Source organism: Microcaecilia unicolor, chromosome 1 (genome assembly GCF_901765095.1).
Source record: "Microcaecilia unicolor chromosome 1, aMicUni1.1, whole genome shotgun sequence".
Taxonomy (NCBI): domain Eukaryota; kingdom Metazoa; phylum Chordata; class Amphibia; order Gymnophiona; family Siphonopidae; genus Microcaecilia; species Microcaecilia unicolor.
Genome location: NC_044031.1, coordinates 623,941,360 through 623,961,038, shown reverse-complemented (window position 1 = coordinate 623,961,038; position 19,679 = coordinate 623,941,360). Strand labels below are relative to the sequence as shown.

Below are 19,679 nucleotides of genomic sequence, written 5' to 3'. Positions count from 1 at the left end.
CGAATACCAACAACACCCCCCACACACACACACACACACTGAGTCGAGCTGGAATGCCATGGTTGGACTGCCACCCGTTTGGACCCTGAAGCAGCATCGCTCTCTTTAAGATGAGCGAAACGCTGGCCATCGTTGGTCCAGGGGTTTGATGGCTTTTGAGCAGGTGATGAGACTGCACAGCTGAACGATCACATGAAAGTTAAGTGACATTCTTGCCTATTTTTGTGTTAGGAGCTTTGATTCCACTTGATCTTAGCAGTGACCAGTGCAACTATTTTGGTATTATTACAACTATTTTGAAATAGATTTGAAGGAAGTTTTCCCTGTAAATCTATACTGAAGATAATGGGAAGGTTTTTTTTGCCTATGATGAGGAATAGATCCTTTTGTGTCCAAGAGATAGGGCAATAGGATCATCTATAGCTCTGTAGATCCGTTGATCAGGAGCTCCTTGAGGCTTTTTCCTCCTTTAAACCTTCAATCATCAGATTGTCACTCTTCCTCAATGTTTGGAGTGGGGGGTTTGTGTTGTTTGTACTCTCAACTGATACATTCCTACACTAGAAAAATGTCACTACAACATGCATAAAAAGAATAACTGTGTTGATTCATTTTTGGGCAAAGTGCTGTGAAGTAGTAGGGTATCTCTTCCTCTTCATGCTGTATTAATAGTTTATATGTATATAGAGAAATCTGTTCTTCTGTGAAGTGTAAACTCCATAAAATACAACAGCCAAGTTGAGGGAGAGGAAATGGCCTAATGTTTAGAGCAACAGGCAAGGTGAGCATACCTGCTCTGCGCCCTTTCTAGAATTTCCTCATTAGAGTGTAAGCTGTTTTGGGCAGGTACGTATTGTACTTGAATAGGTATCACCACCGTACAGTGTTGTGTACATCCAGTTGTACTACAAAAATAAGTAGTTTTGTATTATAAGCTGAGCAGCTAGCAGACATACAGAGAAACTCCCAGGGGAGAAAGTGACAAGGAGCGAGACAATAGGTTTCCTTTAAGAAACAAGGACCCTGGGAATTGGAGTCCAATAAGACAGAGGATCTAGACTCGAAACCAAGCCCCACTTTTCTCATTATCTAGTAGGCCTGCATTTTTCAGAGGGGGGAACCAGGATCCCAGAGAAAATAATTCAGATCATACGCTGATAAAAATTTTAAATTAGATGAGAAAGGTTAGGTCAGGTCTGAGTTTTGTGGGATAATGAGCTGAGGTCTGACCTGGAGAGTTTGATTGCAACAGCCTATGCATGTCACACTGCCAGCAAGATTATGTGAAAGGAATTAAGGTCTTTGCTTTGAAAGGGAGATTGGGGAACAGTACAGGTGAGTGTTTATGTGGTATTCCAGACTGTCACAATGAAGCTGCTATTGACCGATGTCAAACATAGCTTCTGGGACAAAAGGATTAGAACATGTAAAATTAATAAGTGATGTGAAGACCCCAAAGTACTGGTTCAGAGATAAAGAAGAGGCAATATTAGCAGCAAGACCCTATGGCAATGAGAGTGCATAAGCACTGCATACTGGGACAGACCAAAGGTCCATCAAGCCCAGCATCCTGTTTCTAACAGGGGCCAATCGAGGTCACAAGTACCTGACAAGATCCCAAAAAAGTACAATACATTTTATGCTGCTTATTCTAGAAATACAAAAAAAACAAAATGAATGGCTAAACCTTCTCCCTAAATAATTTGTATAGTTACACAACAATAGATGGGCTAAGTAAATATATTGCAATAAGAGCCTTATTGACTACGGAGGTTATCTCATAACTCACCAAATGTCCAAATATGCCAACTGTTAGTATGGCTCAGGGGACTGAATGTATATATAATCATTGATTACCTCCAGCCAACCAGTAGTATCGAATGGTGCTCATGCATATAAACAAACTGGGGTACCTCATTGATTTATGTTAATTAAATGCGGACCCCAGTAGAAGAGCACTAAAAACTTTCGAATGTACTACTGTTCAATTAGTTCAAAAATTAAACATTATTGCAATAAATAAGCAAATAATGCACCAAAGTTACTTAACTTGCGGGCTCCAGACTGTATCATACTGTTTTCTACAGTATACATTTTTTGGATGTGGATATTACCTTGACAGATAACGGGTTTCATACCAAGGTTTACATCAAATCCACTGACAGTAATTCTATCTTGGAATATGGCAGCTGTCATCCTAAAACTCTTCGGCAAAGCTTGCCCTTTTCACAATTCCTAAGATATAAACGGATCTGCACTGATGAAACAGATTTCTGTCAGCAAGCCAATATGTTTGGGTCCAAATTAATACAACGCAGTTACCCTAAAACTATCCTGAATAAAGCATATACAAAGGCTAAATATGTGAATCGGGATTTACTTCTACAAAATACGACATCAGAACCACAAGAAGACCCTATGATGACCTTCATCATGCGATATGTACAAGGTGGAGAAGCCGCTACACACATTATCAAACAGCATTGGGACATCATGCGCGCCCACCCTATTTTTGAAAACTGCCGTTTGAGGATGGCCTTTTCCCGAGCATGCAATTTGAGTGAAATTTTAAGCCCAGCTGACCTGCCAGATCCTAGAGTCACTGGGTTTAACACACAAGGCAGCCATAGAAAATGCAACAAAAACGGATGCAGAACATGCCCTTTGACCATCGAAACAACAAGTTTTTACCATAATGGGCGATCAATTCAACTTAGACATCAAACGACCTGTCGCACAACTCACATCATCTATTATATTAAATGTCCCTGTGGCAAGGCATACATTGGTAAATCTAATAGATCGTTAAATGCAAGAATGGTAGAACACAGATCAAGAATCTCCACCCGAACCACAGGAGCTCCGCTCGTTCAACACTGCATTTCGAACCAGCACTCCACGGAATCTTTAAGATGTATGGTGATTGACTGTATTTTACCCAATGCCCGCGGAGGTAATATTAATAGATTATTATTACAGAGAGAAACACAATGGATTTTTCGTCTGAACACAGTTGAGCCATATGGCCTGAACGCTCATCTTCACTGGAACTGTTTCTTTTAATTTCAGATTAGCTGTCCACGACATAGCCTTTAGAGGTGGAGTTTAGATAGCTATATCCAAAACATTAGCGCCATTCTGATTGGTGATATACTGACATCACCTTAGATTAGCTGTTGATGACGTAGCCTTTATGGGTGGAGTCTAGATAGCTATAACTATAACGCCAGCGCCATTTTTGATTGGCGGTATACCGATATCAGCCGTCGATACTGTGAGTCTAGTTGCCAGGTATGCTCAGCAAGTAAATGTCAACTAAGTTGTTTTTAATACTTACAATTTCGTTTCCGTTTTTTAGATATTGATGCCCTTGACAAAGCAAGAGACCGCGAAACAGGGTCCTGTCGGGCACACAACGGTATCGGAGTTGCCAGTAAGGTTTCACAATGTTATGGTGAAACCCGGGAAGCTCCAGCTTTAGAAAACAGTATGATACAGTCTGGAGCCCGCAAGTTAAGTAACTTTGGTGCATTATTTGCTTATTTATTGCAATAATGTTTAATTTTTGAACTAATTGAACAGTAGTACATTCGAAAGTTTTTAGTGCTCTTCTACTGGGGTCCGCATTTAATTAACATAAATCAATGAGGTACCCCAGTTTGTTTATATGCATGAGCACCATTCGATACTACTGGTTGGCTGGAGGTAATCAATGATTATATATACATTCAGTCCCCTGAGCCATACTAACAGTTGGCATATTTGGACATTTGGTGAGTTATGAGATAACCTCCGTAGTCAATAAGGCTCTTATTGCAATGTATTCTAGAAATAAGCAGTGGATTAAATAGTCTATGGACTTTTCCTTTAGGAAGTAATCCAAACCTTTTTAAAACCCCACTAAGCTAACTGCTTTTACTACAAAATCCTGAGTGGTGTAGAACAAGTAGAAGTAAATCAATTTTTTACTCGTTCCAAAAGTACAAAGACTGGGGGACACTCGAGGAAGTTACATGGAAATACTTTAAAACAAAAAGGAGGAAATATTTTTTCACTCAACGAATAGTTAAGCTCTGGAACTCCTTGCCAGAGAAGGTGGTAACAGTGGTTAGATTGTCTGGGTTTAAAAAAAAGGTTTGGACAAATTCCTGAAGGAAAAGTCCATAGTCTGCTATTGAGACAGACATGGGAAGCAACTGCTTGCCCTGGGATTTGTAGTATGGAGTGTTGCCAGGATTTGGGCTTCCAGGTACTTGTGACCTGGCATGGCCACTGTTTGGAAAACAGAATACTGGGCTAGATGGGCCATTGGTCTGACCCAGTATGGCTACTCTTATGTTCTTATGTACATTCTCTGGCAACAAATTCCAGAGTTTAATTACACGTTTGAGCATTGGTATCTAGTGAAGGGGATTATCCCTAAATATTTGGTCATTGAAGTTCAGTAGGCCAGTCAGCATTCTAAGTGTTGTCAACACTTGACATGTTTTGAGGTTCCTGGGCGTCTGGAATTAGTTAGCTTTGGTGATATTATCCTGGAGGGCACTTGGTAATTGCTAAGAGATTCAATAGCTTCTTAAACCCCATGGGTTCAATATTTAAAAGGACTTATCCATTTAGTGCCACTGGGTAGCACTATCTGGATAATCTCAGCATGGTCCAGTGGCAGAAAATGGCGTTATCTGGGTAGTGGTGATTTGCAGTACTAAAACCCAGAGAACTTTCTGGATAACTTAGCTTAGCAAAAGGGCTGTCCTCAGTCTATCCACATAATCCATCTAGATAGCAGCTGAATATTTCTACTCTTTGAGTAGTGCCAGCACCTCATCACTTTATCAGTATAGCTACTATTGGCATACTCGGTCACATAGCTGAATTTCTTAACCAGCAGCCACTGTTAAAAAAAAATATTGCCTACCACATGCTCCATATCAAGGGGCATGGTCTCAATCACCTGCAGTCACTGGTCATCCAGTGCAATCATTTGCTCAATGCAATGTGTCCCCACCTTTGATGCTGGCTTCAATTAGACCTGGAACGATGATGCAAAATGGTATCCCGTGAGCATCAGGGTATTTTGCCTGCCATCTCACTGGGGGAAGAGGCCGAGGGCTTGGCTAAGGAAGTGGATTTCCTCATTTCTATTGAAGTTTGATTGTTGGGCTTAAAAGAAAGTTTGCTGAAAAGAGAGTCCACTTTCCTGGAGGAGAGGTGTACAGCAATGTGCCATGCTCTGAGCCAAGATGGAAGACTCACAAGGCTAGAGGACATAGAAAGAGACTGATATGTACTGTGTCCTTGTCTTATGAACTGATCCTGTGACTAAGGCTTCTGAAGCCAGCGCTTCCAGTACTTTAGTGCAGTGGCGTAGCTACGTGGGGCCTGAGGGGGCCGGGGCCCCCGCAGATTCACCCCAGGACCCCCCTCCCGGCGAACCCGCCCCCGCCGCCGCCTACCTTTACTTTTGCTGGCGGGGGATCCCACTCCCCGCCAGCCGACGTCTTCTCAGTCCTTCCTGCACTTCAATTTGTTTGCTGACGTCCTGCACGTAATTATACGTGCAGGACGTCAGACTCAGAGAACAGTTCTGTTCTCTGAGTCTGACGTACTGCACGTACAACGTGCAGGACGTCAGCAAACAAATTGAAGAGCGGGAAGCGACTAAGAAGAAGACGTCGGCTGGCGGGGAGTGGGATCCCCCGCCAGCAAAAGTAAAGGTAGGATGCAGCGGAGGCGGGTTCGCGGCGGGAGGGGGGGCGGCAATGTCGGCGGTGGGGGGGCGGCGCCGGGGGGAGGGCTAAAATGTGCCCCCTCCCCCCGGGCTCGGACCCCTCTCCCACGGAAGGCTGGCTACGCCCCTGCTTTAGTGACTGGAGGAAAGGGTCACAGCATACCAAGACTTCAGTGATTGGAGGGAGAGGTCACATACAGAGATATATATGTGTGTGTGAGAGAGAGATTTCCAACCATTTCTTTATTTTATGCAAAATTATACAGATTGAATTGTTCAAAATATGTTCCTTAGCTTTCCAGTACCAATTGCCTTCTGAAAGCAATACATGCTGCATAAAACTGATCCTTAAGCACTTTAAAATTCCTCCCTGCCTCTTATGGTTTATGAGTCTCTCTCTCTCTCTCTCTCTCTCTCTTTCATTGGGAACCACTGCTGCTGCTGGAGCTAGAACTGAGGTTAGACCATTACCTGCTGTACTCATGGGATGCTCTGTGTCTTGCCAGTTGCACTACCACCTCCTCTCTGACACTTACCATGCTACACAAAAAGCTTGTGTCACCTAGATTGCTTTTTAGAAAGTGCTGGGGAGGAACCAGCTGCCTTGATACATGTGGGTAGCAATGACAAAGGAAAATGTGGGAGGGAGGTTCTGGAAGCCAAATTTAGGCTCTTAGGTAGAAAGTTGAAATCCAGATCTTGCAGGATAACATTTTCAGAAATGCTCCCCATTCCACGCGCAGGACCTAGGACGCAGGCAGAGCTCTGAAGTCTCAATGCGTGGTTTGACAATGGTGCAGGGATGTGGGATTTAGATTTGTTAGGTACTGGGCAACATTCTGTGAAAGGTGGAGCCTTTTCTGAAAGGATGGACTCCACCTTAACCAGGATGGAACCAGGCTGCTGGTGCTACATTTAAAAAGGAGATAGAGCAGCTTTTAAACTACAATGGGAATGGAAAGATGACAGTTGCCCAGGGTCACATGGTTCGATCCTTGAAGGATACTATTGAAACAGGACATTTAGGGAATCCCAATAGAAAGGTTTCAATAATGGTGAAAGAAAGCCAGGAGTGTTTAAGGGGAGAGTGGAGTAAAGGATGCATATCAAATTCTAAGCAGCTTGTAAATGCAAGGGAAAAACACAATTTGAAGTGTCTGTATACAAATGCTAGAAGCCTAAAAAATAAGATGGGAGAGTTTGAGATGCCTATTATATCTACCTCTTTGTTTAGTGCTATATACTCTGAGTCCTGGTGGAAGGAGACAATCAATGGGACACTGAGTTAACAGGGTACAAATTATATCACAATGATAGAGTGGATTAATTTGGAGGTGGGTATTGCACTATATGTTAAAGAGGAAATTGAGTCAAATAAAATAAACATTCTACATGAAACAGATAGCAGCGTGGAACCATTATGGCTAGAAATTCCATATGTAAAGGGAAGGGGTATTCTTGTAGGGCTGCAGTACTGTCTGCCATGGCAGAATGAACAGACAGGTGAAGAAATGTTTACAGAAATTAGGAAAGCTGGCAAATTGGGCAACATTATAATAATGGGAAATTTCAATTACCCTAGTATTGACTGGATAAATGTTACATCAGGGGGCATTAGGGAGGTAAAATTCCTAGACATAATAAATGACTGCTTCTTGCAGCAACAGGTCCAGGAACAAACAAGAGGGGGAGCCATTAGTGGAATGCAGGGCATAGTACGAGAGGTGACGATGTTGAATCCGCTGGGAAACAGTGATCATAACTTGATCAAGTTTGAGCTAATATCTGGAGTGAAGGCACAAAGAAAATCTATTGTAGCATCATATAATTTTTAAAAGGGCGACAATGACAAAATGAGGAAAAATTGCATCTGGTCCTTCTACCTTCTCTTTAACAAAGGTTAGGACTTTAAAACAAGCATGGACGTTGCTTAAAAATGTCATCTTGGAAGCCCAGACCAGATGCATTCCACATATTTACAAAGGTGGAAAGAAGGGCAAACAAGAGCCAGTATGGTTAAAAGGTGAAGTGAAAGAAGCTATTATAGCTAAAAAACATCCATCAAAGAATGGAAAAAGGACCTGAATGAAGAAAATAAGCAGCAACATAAACACTGACAAGCTAGATGCAAAGCATTGATAAAGAAGGCTAAAAGTGAATATGAAGACTAACTTGTCGCAGAGGCAAAAGCTCACAGTAACAACTTTTTCAGGTACACCAGAAGCAGAAAACCTGAGAGGGAATCCGTGCGATCGTTAGATCATTGAAGGAGCAAAAGGGACACTCAGGAAGGACAAGGCCATTGCAGAGAGACTGAATGAATGATTTGCTTCGGCCTTTACAGAAGAAGATGTAAGAGATTTACCTGTACCTTTCAAAGGTGATGATGCAGAGGAACTGAAAGAAATCTCGCTGAACCTGAAAGACGCACTGAGACAAATCAACAAATTAAAAAGTACTAAGTCACTGGACTGGATGGCATGAACCCGAGGGTACTGAAAGAACTCAAATGTGAAATTGCTGATCTGCTGTTATGAACTGAAACCTGTCGTTAAAATCTTCCATAGTACCTGAAAGTTGGAGGGTGGTCAATATAACACCTATTTTTAAAAAGGGTTCCGGGGTGATCGGTGAAATTACAGACTGGTAAGCCTGACGTCAGTGCTGGTCAAAATAGTGGAAATTATTATAAAGAATAAAATTATGGAAAACATAGATAAACAGTTTAATGGGATAGCGTCAACAAGGATTCAGCCAAGGGAAGTCTTACCTCACCAATTTGCTTCATTTCTTTGAAGGCGTGAATAAACATGGATTAAAGTGAGCCTGTTGATGTAGTGTATCTAGATTTTCAGAAAGCTTTTGACAAAGTTCCTCATGAAAGACTCCTGAGAAAATTAAAGAGTCATGGGACAGGAGACAATGTTCTGTTGTGGATTGGTTATTGGACAGAAAGCAGAGGGTAGAGTTAAATGGTAATTTCTCTCAATGGAGGAGAGTGAATAATGAGGTGCCGCAGGGATCTGTACTAGGACAGGTGCTATATAACATATTTATAAATGATCTGGAAATCGGAACAACAAGTGAGGTGAGTGCATTTGCAGATGACACAAAAATATTCAAAATTGGAAGAAGACCTTAGGAAATTGGAAGACTGGGCATCCAAATGGCATCTGAAATTTAAAAGTGGAGAAATACAAAGTGATGCATATTGGGAAGAATAATCCAAATCAGTTACCTGATGCTAGAGTCCACCTTAAGGGTCAGCACCCAAGAAAAAGAGCCAGGTGTCATTGTAGACAATTGCTGAAAATTTCTGCCCGGTGTGTGGCAGCAACCAAAAAAAACAACAGGAAATGTGCGGCGTCTGTGGCTCAGCCCTGAGGGAGTTTCAATCCGGCATGCAGCCATTTGATATGTAGAAGAAATTTGATGGTGGTTCCTCCTGAGGAAGATTTGTGAAATGCGGTCCTGCATTGGGGAACTGGCACAATATGAAACAGATATGGTGGACTGTTGAGTTAGTCATCGAGCACACAGCACTTGTATTGTGATGCATACAGATGATTGGAGGTGGCGTATTTAATCAGCCAATGGAGGGTCAATAGACATACAGTGTTTTTCCATGAAGAGCAGTCATCCAGCGTTTACGTGGAAACACTTTTACAGCGTCCAAGCGGAAGGCGTGGCGTCTGTAGGAAAAGGACTATCTAGCTGGCAGGACTGAGTTCTGATCATTTGTGCATGATATAATGTATAAGTATGGTAAAACATATGTAAAATAAGAAACAGCATAAGTATGCAGTTTAAAATGTAAAACCAGTTGTTTTGTATTCAAATACAGGTGGTGCAAGGTGAGTGGAGGAATGAATGTGTGAGGTTTTAACATTAGGTAGCAGTGCTGTTGAGGTTAGTGGGCATTGCAATACAATAAAACGTTTTTGTGATATGAAAAAAATACTGGAGTCTTTGTGTAATAGATATTAAAAGTGACTCTGGAATTAAAAGAGTTATCCCCTAATTAGTAATACTGGTATTTAAGACCAATGCAGAAAGCTACTGCGGGCAGAAGTGTGCAGTTAACAGCCCATGCGCTTGTTGCTGGCCACACAACACAGAAAGGGTTTCAGCGCTGAAGTTAACTCATGCTTTATACCTCAGTGCAGAGCATATTAAAGAGTGTGGTAAGGAAGTTACCTGTTAATTTGCAGCAATGTAAAGAAGTCTAAGCTGTGCACTGATCTCTTTTACGCAAGCACAACATGAGATAGGTTTGAGGCAGCATAGAAAGGTTAATTGAGGGAATTTTAATGCTCCCTGTCCTGACCCAAGCCTCCCCCCACCCAACATTAAAAAATTTAAATCCGTGGAAGTCTAGCAATCCTCATCCTAACCCAAATTTCCTGCCCCTGACATAGCTTTTGGATTGGCACCCAAAGACCCCTTGTAGTCTAGCAGCACCCCAACCCTACTCAATTCCTCCTCCCCCCATAAAATATTGGCACCCTAATTTTTCAAGAGATGATCCCCCAACCCTCTTGATCTCTCACCTCCTTGAGATGACTTTGCAACCCCCTGGTCTCCCCTCCAAATATCCCTGGTGTCCTCTGCATGCCCACCTCCTCCTTGTGGCCCCCCATGTACCATCCTGAAAAATGGCAGCACCTGTCCCCAAGAACCAAGTGATGTATCATGGGGCATAGCGCATGGGGTCATTCTACCAAATAGAATCTGGCAGACTGACCTCGATGCACTTTGCAGTGTCAGGTACCACCATTTTTCAAGACAGCAGTGCTTTTTTTGTAGAAAAAAAGGTGCCGGTACTCATTATGGGCGGGGTCACCACACATGGCTCCACCCCTATGATAGCCACACCCACATTAACCACACCCCCTATACCAGCCATGGCGCATATAAACAGACATCATTGAAAATATTACAGTACTATAGGAGAAAAAAATAACGTGATTTTTTTTCATTATAAATAATCTCTGTAAGCTCTTACAGCTCCAGTATACCCAGTGCAAAATAAGACAGCCAATGTAAATTCTCAAATTGGACATATTACAAACACTAAAATGAAAATAAAATGATTTTTTTCTACCTTTGTTGTCTGGTGACTGTTTTTCTTTCCATATTGGTCCCAGTCTGCGATTCTCCTTTCTTTGTTTTCGCTTAACTCTTCTGTGCCATTTGTCATTTTTGTCTCCTTTTTCATTGCTTTCTTCAATATTTTTCAGGCTCTCTCTCTGACCAGATTTAATTCATTCTTACTATCCATTCTTTAATTTCCTTCATCTACCTGTGGCTTTTCATCTTTTCCTCACCCTTATTCTCCCCATGCCCCTTCCTCTTATTCTCCAGTCTTTCTCTATTCCCCTTTTCCATCCAGCAGCTCTGCTTTCTCTCCCCATCCTTCCAGTGTCTCCCCTATTTCTTTCTGCATTCTTCCATCCAGCGTCTTCCCTCTTTCTCTCCCTATCCTTCCGTTTTCCCTCTCTCTCTCCCCATCCTTCCATCTGTTTTCCCTCTCTTTCCCCATCCTTCCATCTGTTTTCCCTCTCTTTCCCCATCCTTCCATCTGTTTTTCCCTCTCTCCCCAATCCTTCCATCTGTGTTTTTCCCTCTCTCTCCCCATCCTTCCATCTGTTTTCCCCTCTCTCTCCCCAATCCTTACATCTGTGTTTTTCCCTCTCTCTCCCCATCCTTCCATCTGTTTTTCCCCTCTCTCCCCAATCCTTCCATCTGTTTTTCCCTCTCTCTCCCCATCCTTCCCTCTGTTGGTTTCCCTCTCTCTCCCCAATCCTTCCCTCTGTTGGTTTCCCTCTTTCTCTCTCTCCCCAATCCTTCCCTCTGTTGGTTTCCCTCTTTCTCTCTCTCCCCAATCCTTCCCTCTGTTGGATTCCCTCTCCCTGCCAAGTTTCCCGCGAACGGCGCGAAGTCGCGACGCACGCGGCACCAGCCCCTATTTCCGGCCGCTGCTGCTTCTCCTGTTGAGCAGCAGCGGCCGCTACACAAAGAAAAAGAAGATTAAAAAAAAAAATTGAAACCTGGCTGAAACGCGGCACCCCGGCACTGTAGACAGCAATTAGGCATTGGCTGTTGCCCCGCAGCCGCTCCTCCTCTTGCCTCTACGTCACTGCCCCTGGAGGAAAACCCCGGAGGAGCGTAGTGACGTAGAGGCAAGAGGAGGAGCGGCTGCGGGGCAACAGCCAATGCCTAATGGCTGTTGTAAATAATTTGGGGGGGGTCTAGAACCCCTCAAGAAGGCTAAAGTGACCTTAATCTGACTCCATCTCTAAATAGCACTAGTACTGGGGTAATCAGAGGGTTGTGAAGTTCTAAGAGAAATTGCCACTAAGAGAATTGTTAGGTGTAAGGAAAAAGATACCAGCCTTATGACAAACTGGATTTAGATTACAAGTTATACAATGCAGTGAAAGATAGCCTGAAGCAGCAAAAGCATTTGTACTTACAGCCTTTCATCATTAAGTTAAGCCCACAAATCATCATTTGGAATGAAGAGTTTATTTGCACATCAGACTTTAATCAGGTACATTCATCAGACAGATTCTGGGTTTAATTGGACAGAGCCCTGCCCTCCTTCAAATGCGTTGGGGATATGTTCCAACTCTCTGTCTAAATCTCACCCCTTTTATAGTAGTTTGTCTGAATAGGAGTCTATGGCAGGACACTTTTTGCTTAATATTGCACAACCTCTGTGGTGTCCATCTGTGCTTCCGTTTTTGTAAACAACTTGTTCCCTAATACTAAAATTATCTGTTCTAGCTCTTGCAAAATATTGTGCAACTTCAACATGTGGTTTTTTTTTTTCTCTTCTGCCAGAACATCTTGTTTTTAGCATATCAGTTTCACTTCCTCTTTTTCTATCATCTTATGATATGTGTGCCATAATATGGAAAATAAGCCCCATTTTAAGAACAACATTTTATCCCTCTTACCCATTATTCGTTCATTATAGGTGCCATATTCAATTAGAAAGTTATACCTGGTTGTGTTAAGACTCATTGTTCAGACCTGCTTTTTGCAGATTCTTAACTTGCAGGAAAAGCAAGTCCTTGCTCAGCCAGTCATAGATTTTTAAACCTAGCTGGTATTTTTACAGCCTGAGTCCTAAATCTGGCCTTCCACCCTTCCGGTGGGCATCCAGTGAGGGCTTCTTGCTGTAGTATAATTATACATTCCCCACTTGTCACCCCCTCTGGAGAGGGGTGACACAAAGCTCGTCAAGCTCGTCATCATCCATTCCAGAAGGTGGTAAGCTATCAAACGAGAGGGGGAGTTTTGGTCTTACAAATTGTTAGAAGGTATGGTGCAAGATAGGAAACTTCATTCTCAGGTGATATATTATTTGGGCATATGGAATTCCCTTTATATTACCCAATCCCTTGGGCCTTAATCTTGATGTTACCCCTCTTAAGGCTAACTCAAACCTGTAGTGAGAGAGGTTTTATGAATGGGACAAATCCATGAGTTCATCTGCAAAATCTCATGAAGTATAGGTATGTGGGTAATAGCAATTTAAGGTGGATCATACTAATAAATACTTTCAGGTCTTGCTATGACTTCTATTGTATCTGTTGCATAGTACATGGGGAGATAATCTAATGTATCTATCTCAGTGGTCCTCGGAAGGAACAGTGGTTTTGATTAAGCCAATCCTAGGAAAATTTATATTAACAAAGGTCATGCATGGATATTGACATATGCATAATGACCTGGAAGTATGGGAAGCATTTTATATATCCGTTACCCCACTTGGAGCTTAGTCAAACCTACAGAAAGACATGCAGCTTAAGTAAGCCTATACCAAAGTTAAACAATTGCATAACAGGTTGATACAAACAGGGTTTACACCTGTATTACATAAACAGAAATAACGGGGAAACTCTTAGAAAAACAATTAGAACAATAAAGGAAATAATAGGAAAATAAAAATAAAACCTTTTCAATATATATAGACAGGATTGCTGCTAAACTGGAAAATAAAACAAAATATGAATCTATAATGTCCATAGACAGCAACAGTTAATCTCAAATGAAGTATCAGTTCTGAACTCTCTTTCATCGATCATGGTTGAGGCGGTGGAAGCGCTGAAGAATCTGGAAGATCTAACAGGGCTGGATTTTCAGGCTGGCTTGCTGAAGGAAGTGACTGGTCTTAAGATGGTTAGGCTGGTAACATCTGGTTCTGCGGCTGAGTAAACACGTATATCTTGCACATGGACCCAAGACTTGTGGTCCAGTAGTTTGCAAGGTGTAAAGATTATTGCCACAACCTTGGGGGATCTAACATCATTTGGACCTGGATAGATCTTGAAGACGTACTTGTGGTGTACAAACTTGGATCTTTCCATGTCTTTATTCTAGGCATGCACAATCATAATTAGTCCATTAAGAGTCAGAGGCTGGCAAAGGAATAAGCAAAATAACTGTATCTTAATACTAGGAATTGGGATTTGCATAATATATCCCCACTTCTGGCTTGCATAATGTGCAAGACAGATAGGTAATTATTATGATGAGATGATCAAATAACAATGGTAAAGTATATGGGACAAAAGAAAAGAGTACAAATTAAAATTTAGAGATGATGTTGATTGTTCAAGTTATTGAGGTATGGAGGGTTAGGATTATAGTGCACAAAAATAGTCAATGCATTGAAATCGATCGCCAATAGGTATGGAATCTTCACCTGCGATGACTAACATTCACCAAGGGTTGGGCCCTCAGCTGCAGGAGGCCAGCAGGACTTACGGGCTAGATGAGTCAGAAAGAAGGGTAGAGGCCAAAGCTTCTTGCAACTCCAGTAAGTGGAGAGCCTATCTCTTTCGCTCATGGACCAATCGATGTATCTGTTGAAACTCACACTCAATAATGTCTCGTATCTCACACCGGGTAATGTTGGGGTCTGTGCATCTGTCCTTTATGCTAGCGATTCTTTGCTGCAATATAGCCTTCAGATCAGATATATTATCGGGTAGCTCTTGTTTGCTAGCAGTCGTCTCCTCGGTGAGGGACGTCAACGGAATTCCTGTATCCATCTGGGGAAAGGCAAAACTTAAACAGTGCTATTTATGTGGTTAATTTATTGGAAGTAATCATAATGGTAGCGGGAGTCATGAAGAACTATTGCGTAAATACAAGAATTAGACAAGGGGTTAGGAGGCGGGTCGTGGGTATAAATGGGGGCCAGGAAGGAGGCATGGTAAGAAACAAAGTATCGAGAATAAAAAAAATTAAAAAAAAAATTAAAAAAAGATTAAAATATTTAAAAAAAAGCACCCTGAAGGGTGTAAGATAAAAATAGGCTTAAAAGAAAAATAAAAATAAAACAAAATATGATATATCTGAATTGTAACAAGGCATATTCAGATGGCAATGCAAGAAAAAGGTTCCTTGAAAAAGACAAATGAAAAAAACATTCAAAAGTTATTGACCTTCACATAGAGTTTAAGTAACCCTTTTTCAATCAGACAAAGAAGTAGGAAGAAGCATATCGCTTCAAGACAAAATCACCACGTGGCAAGAGTTAGTTGAAGCAAGGTGTTAGTTAAATACACAAAGCATACTGTTTTAAATAGAAAGGAATCAGAAAGTTGAATGCATAATTTTCCTTATTTATGACTGAAAGCTTCACCAATTCTCAATTCAAGAATACTACAAAATCTATGATCAGCGCAAAATGTTCCCCCAAATGGCCAGTTCAAGGGAACATTTCTCGCATTTATTCCATAAAACGGATAATGGTTATTAAATATTGCTTCTTTCTTAGACAAGGAAATAATGAAAAGCTTTCAGATATCACACATACCATAGAGAGATTTCAAAAATGAAGGCTTTATATTCATGAAAAAACTAAAGAAGTGAATGTAAACAGCGTAACAGTTAAAGCAGAAAACATTTTAACAATGAGCAATACACAGCTTTTATTTAAAAGGGATCCCGTATAAAGTAAAATGGCATAAATAAGTCAGTACAGGTATATATATAAAATGAACATCCTTCGGGGATCGCTCATCCCTGCAGTTGATAAGAACTCCCCAGGGAAGGTATGCATAAAAGCAAATAAATAAATAAATAACTTGCTGACTTAGTTAGGTCATTTGTATGGTACCATAAATATACACTTGCTATTAAACCTAGAGGAATATAAAATAAAGACATGTTACCTGTAATGGAAACAGAAACATCAAACCAACACATATACAGAGAAATGGTTACCGGATACTAAATGAGGAGCCGAGTAGTTTTGAGTAACTGAGAGCAACAAAATCAAATCGTGTTCGGATTACGCCTAGTCATTATGGGGTGGGTAATATTGATCCCTAAATCTGTGGTCACTGCGGACGGTGTTGATCCGGGTTCCATAAAGGGAATGACTGCCGTTCAGGGGGATTTTGACGGATCTGCGATTTTCTAAATCTATATGGCTGTGTCTGAAGACATTCAGCAGCATAATGACCGTATTGTTGGCAGCGATAACAGAGCACATCAGGATAGCGATCAGGGCTAGGCCAGGAACGATAGTCTCGTTGTCGCCTAGTATCTCCAAGAGGGCCCCTTGGGGGACCTCGCTGGGGTTGAGAGCGACGACCTCTTTCTTCAGGGTAATCAATTCTACGGTCTGGGCGGTAGGGCCGTGGGCCCTGATTTCGGGTGTTATTGTCATAGCGTTGATCAGCATACATAACAATAACAGGGGGAGAAGTGTTAGGAGTATTGGTATTGGTGTCAGAGCTCTTAGAGGCTCTTTTCTCTTTGAGATCTTCAGTCTGTAGCACCTCCAAGTTAGTGTGTACTGTCTTACGATGTTGGGCTTCATTTTGCTTGCTTTTAATAAGTCGTCTGCAATGATGAAGGATGTGTTCACGAATTTTAGGCCATTTTTCTAATTGGAGACCCACGGTGTTCTCTAACTTAAGTTTAATTTCTGAAGGTAAGGTTCCCTTCAGTAAATGGTAGAATACTGGGAGGGCATTATCAGAGTCAAATTTTTCCTCTGTTTCTTCCTTATAGAGGTCTTGGAGTCTGAGTAAATAGGCCTCAATAGGCTCTGAATCCATTTCCCATCTTTGGGAAGTGATAACCGAAAAGTCTTTAAGGGTCGGATACATGGTCCGGATTTCCTGGAATACTTTGGTCTGAATTTCTGTCAAAGGGTTGCCATCATACTGAGTATCGGTGGCAAATTTTGCATAGCCCGATTGAGTGAATATGTCAGTGATACTAGCGTGTGGGGTTCTGCCCAAAAGCGCTTTCATGTCTCCAACTGACAGGGTGGTCCCTAGTGTAATGTCCTGAAATTTCTTTAACCATCGGTTACCTCCTAATGTAATATCCGGGAGTTGCAGTATGAGGCTATTTAATTCAACTGCTGAAAGTGGAGTGTACTCCGTATGAGGAACACCACCTGACATTTTATTTAACAAGGGAAAAAGTTTTACTTTTTCAAAGGGTTTAATCAATGAAGATGTAAGGAGATCGATTGATGCGGTTGGGGGAAATTGATTCTCGTACTTTTTCCAAACCTGAAGACCTTGGATTAGGTAAAGGGTTGTTTTCTGATCCCAATGGGGGTCGGGGTGATCATAAATAAGATCTCTTACAAGTGAAAGCTTGTCTGATCGTAAAGATCCTTCACGTGGGAAGAGGGCGGACTGGGGCTGGAGCGCCTCAGACCATCCTGCAAGATTATCAATCCATGGTTGAACATAATACCATGAATTTTCATGTAATGCCACATATTGGGCGGGTGTGCTAGGTGGACCAGATAGGATGGGTTCTGTACTGATATTCAAACTTGTAGGGTGTGGGGAATTGTCAATAACCGCAAGGCAGCGGCTAGATCCTTCATCAGTAAGATAACTGTGAGGATGGCGCTGTCTAGTATGATGAGAAATAACATCATGTTGTTGAGGAAACTCAGATTTTGGTGCAACAGATACCACGGTGTCCGGGGTATCAGGGTGCGGTTGCGTTGTCAGGGACTTGTGTAAGGAACGAAGTCCTTCTGAAACAAACGCGAGGCCATCTCCCATACTAGCCAATGTGTGATCGTATTGTTCTTCCGAGGGGACTGGGGTATTAGGTAACGTGAAACGAGGTGAATCGTCTGCAAGGGAAGGGATTACTTCACTATCTGAAAAAGAGGAGAAATGGAACATCGGAGGAGGCTCGTTTCGAATATCCTCTATGTCCGATTTTGTGGGGAGTTGTTGTTTTAAAACTTCCCATGCTTCGTCTAATGGGGAGAGTCTAACCTTCGGTCGCTCCTTATTAGCTGGTTTGGCTGGGAGTACCAAGGGACGCATTGGCCGTGCACCTAACGTGTCCCATCTAGGAGGAATAGAACACTGAGGTTCTAGAATGGGCATTGAAGGGTTCACTGGAGCAGGGGGTGGTTTAATGAAACCCCGATCATAGAGTTCCTGACAAATAGCCCGTGTCTGTGTAGCAGGACTACATGGAATGAAACCCATCTGTCGTAATTGAGACAGGATAGACTGTAGGGATTCAGCTGGCAAGGGACCAGTTTGGACAGAAGAGTCCAAAGGTAGTGGTGGAGGTGATGTCTGAGTTGTGTGTCCCATATGTGGGTAGGTAGTCGTTTGGGTGGTCATGTGTGAAGTCAACCCGGATCCTAGGCTAGGGTAGGTGGAGGTCTGGGCAGCTACGTCAATTTGACTGATAGCAGGGTACTGGACGGTGGCCGGAACTGATGGGTTCGGGACACAAGGATATTGCTCAATAATGGGAGGGGGTATCTCCATCTCATAGCCTCCAAGAGTACGATATACATGAGGCGGTGGTGGGGTTAGCGTCTGGGTTGTTGCTTGCATCGTTGGAGCAGAGGTAACAGTGGGTAATTGGGCCGAAATCAGGGCTACTGGTTGGGCCACTGGGATTGTTGAAGGGGTTAAAGGCGTCTGAGTTTGTACTGACCCCTGAGATATTGGAATTGAGTTTTTTTGTGATGAGGGAAGAGATAGATCAACAACACCGGCGATGTGCACGGTAGTAGGTGGGTCAAATATCATAGGAGCAGGAGATACTGCAGGCAGCGGGGGTGTCACTGTCTGAGATCCCTGAGAAATCTGTAGCTGAGGATTTGTGTCAGGTTTATCACAATATCCTGGGGGTATTGGGGTATATCCCACTGCACATGGTAACAACTTGGTAGTACTTGCAGCAGTAGCAGCATCATAAGGTGGTGGAGCTGTAGGTGCTACAGGATCTTGATAGGGGGCTTGATCGGTATCTGACTTACCCAGAGCTCTATCGTGCTGGTTTCGTGCAATAAGTATGAATTTGTTAATGGCAGCTAAATGTTTATCCCTAGATTTTCCCGTTTTGTTGGACTCATTGTAGCAGACCAAGGCTTGGAGTTTGCCCTGATCAAATGAGCCCCTTGATGGCCATTCCAGTCCTTGATCCTTAGCGGACCAAGCGGTATGCCAGGTTTGACATAACCGGGTAAGTTCTTTTCTATCAGCGGGAAAGAAATTAAGGACTCTTTCCAAGGGAGTAGGGGACGAGGAAGTGGGCATAGTGGGATCAGAAATAGGGGGAAGACAATTCACATAGGAACTCATAGAAGAGTGTATTCAATATAATGCAATATCTACAAGTGAGATGGTTCAAATCAAAATGCTGAGGTCTATAACAGGGGCAACTAAACAAAACCATGCACGGGAAAATTATCTAAACAAAAGAACATGCATCATGCGTATAACAAAAACACTTATACTCACGCGTCTTCAAGAGCGTCCCATTGGCGGAACCTAAAACATAAATTACTAATTGGCGGAAAGCTCAATGCTTTTGCCGCAGGTTATATTAACAAAGAAATGATAGCCATGAACATGAGAATAGTGCAGGAGTCAGTTGTGTCACTTACTATATATAACCTACTCTAAAAATACTG

The 19,679-nt window shown here is 42.3% G+C and overlaps 1 protein-coding gene across 1 annotated transcript in view; it reads left to right on the top strand.

Annotated features, from left to right (window-relative positions):
* The window catches only part of LOC115460340, a 172,745-nt gene that overhangs the window by 134,476 nt on the left and 18,590 nt on the right, over positions 1–19,679 (top strand). The gene's annotated exons all lie outside the window — the stretch shown is intronic.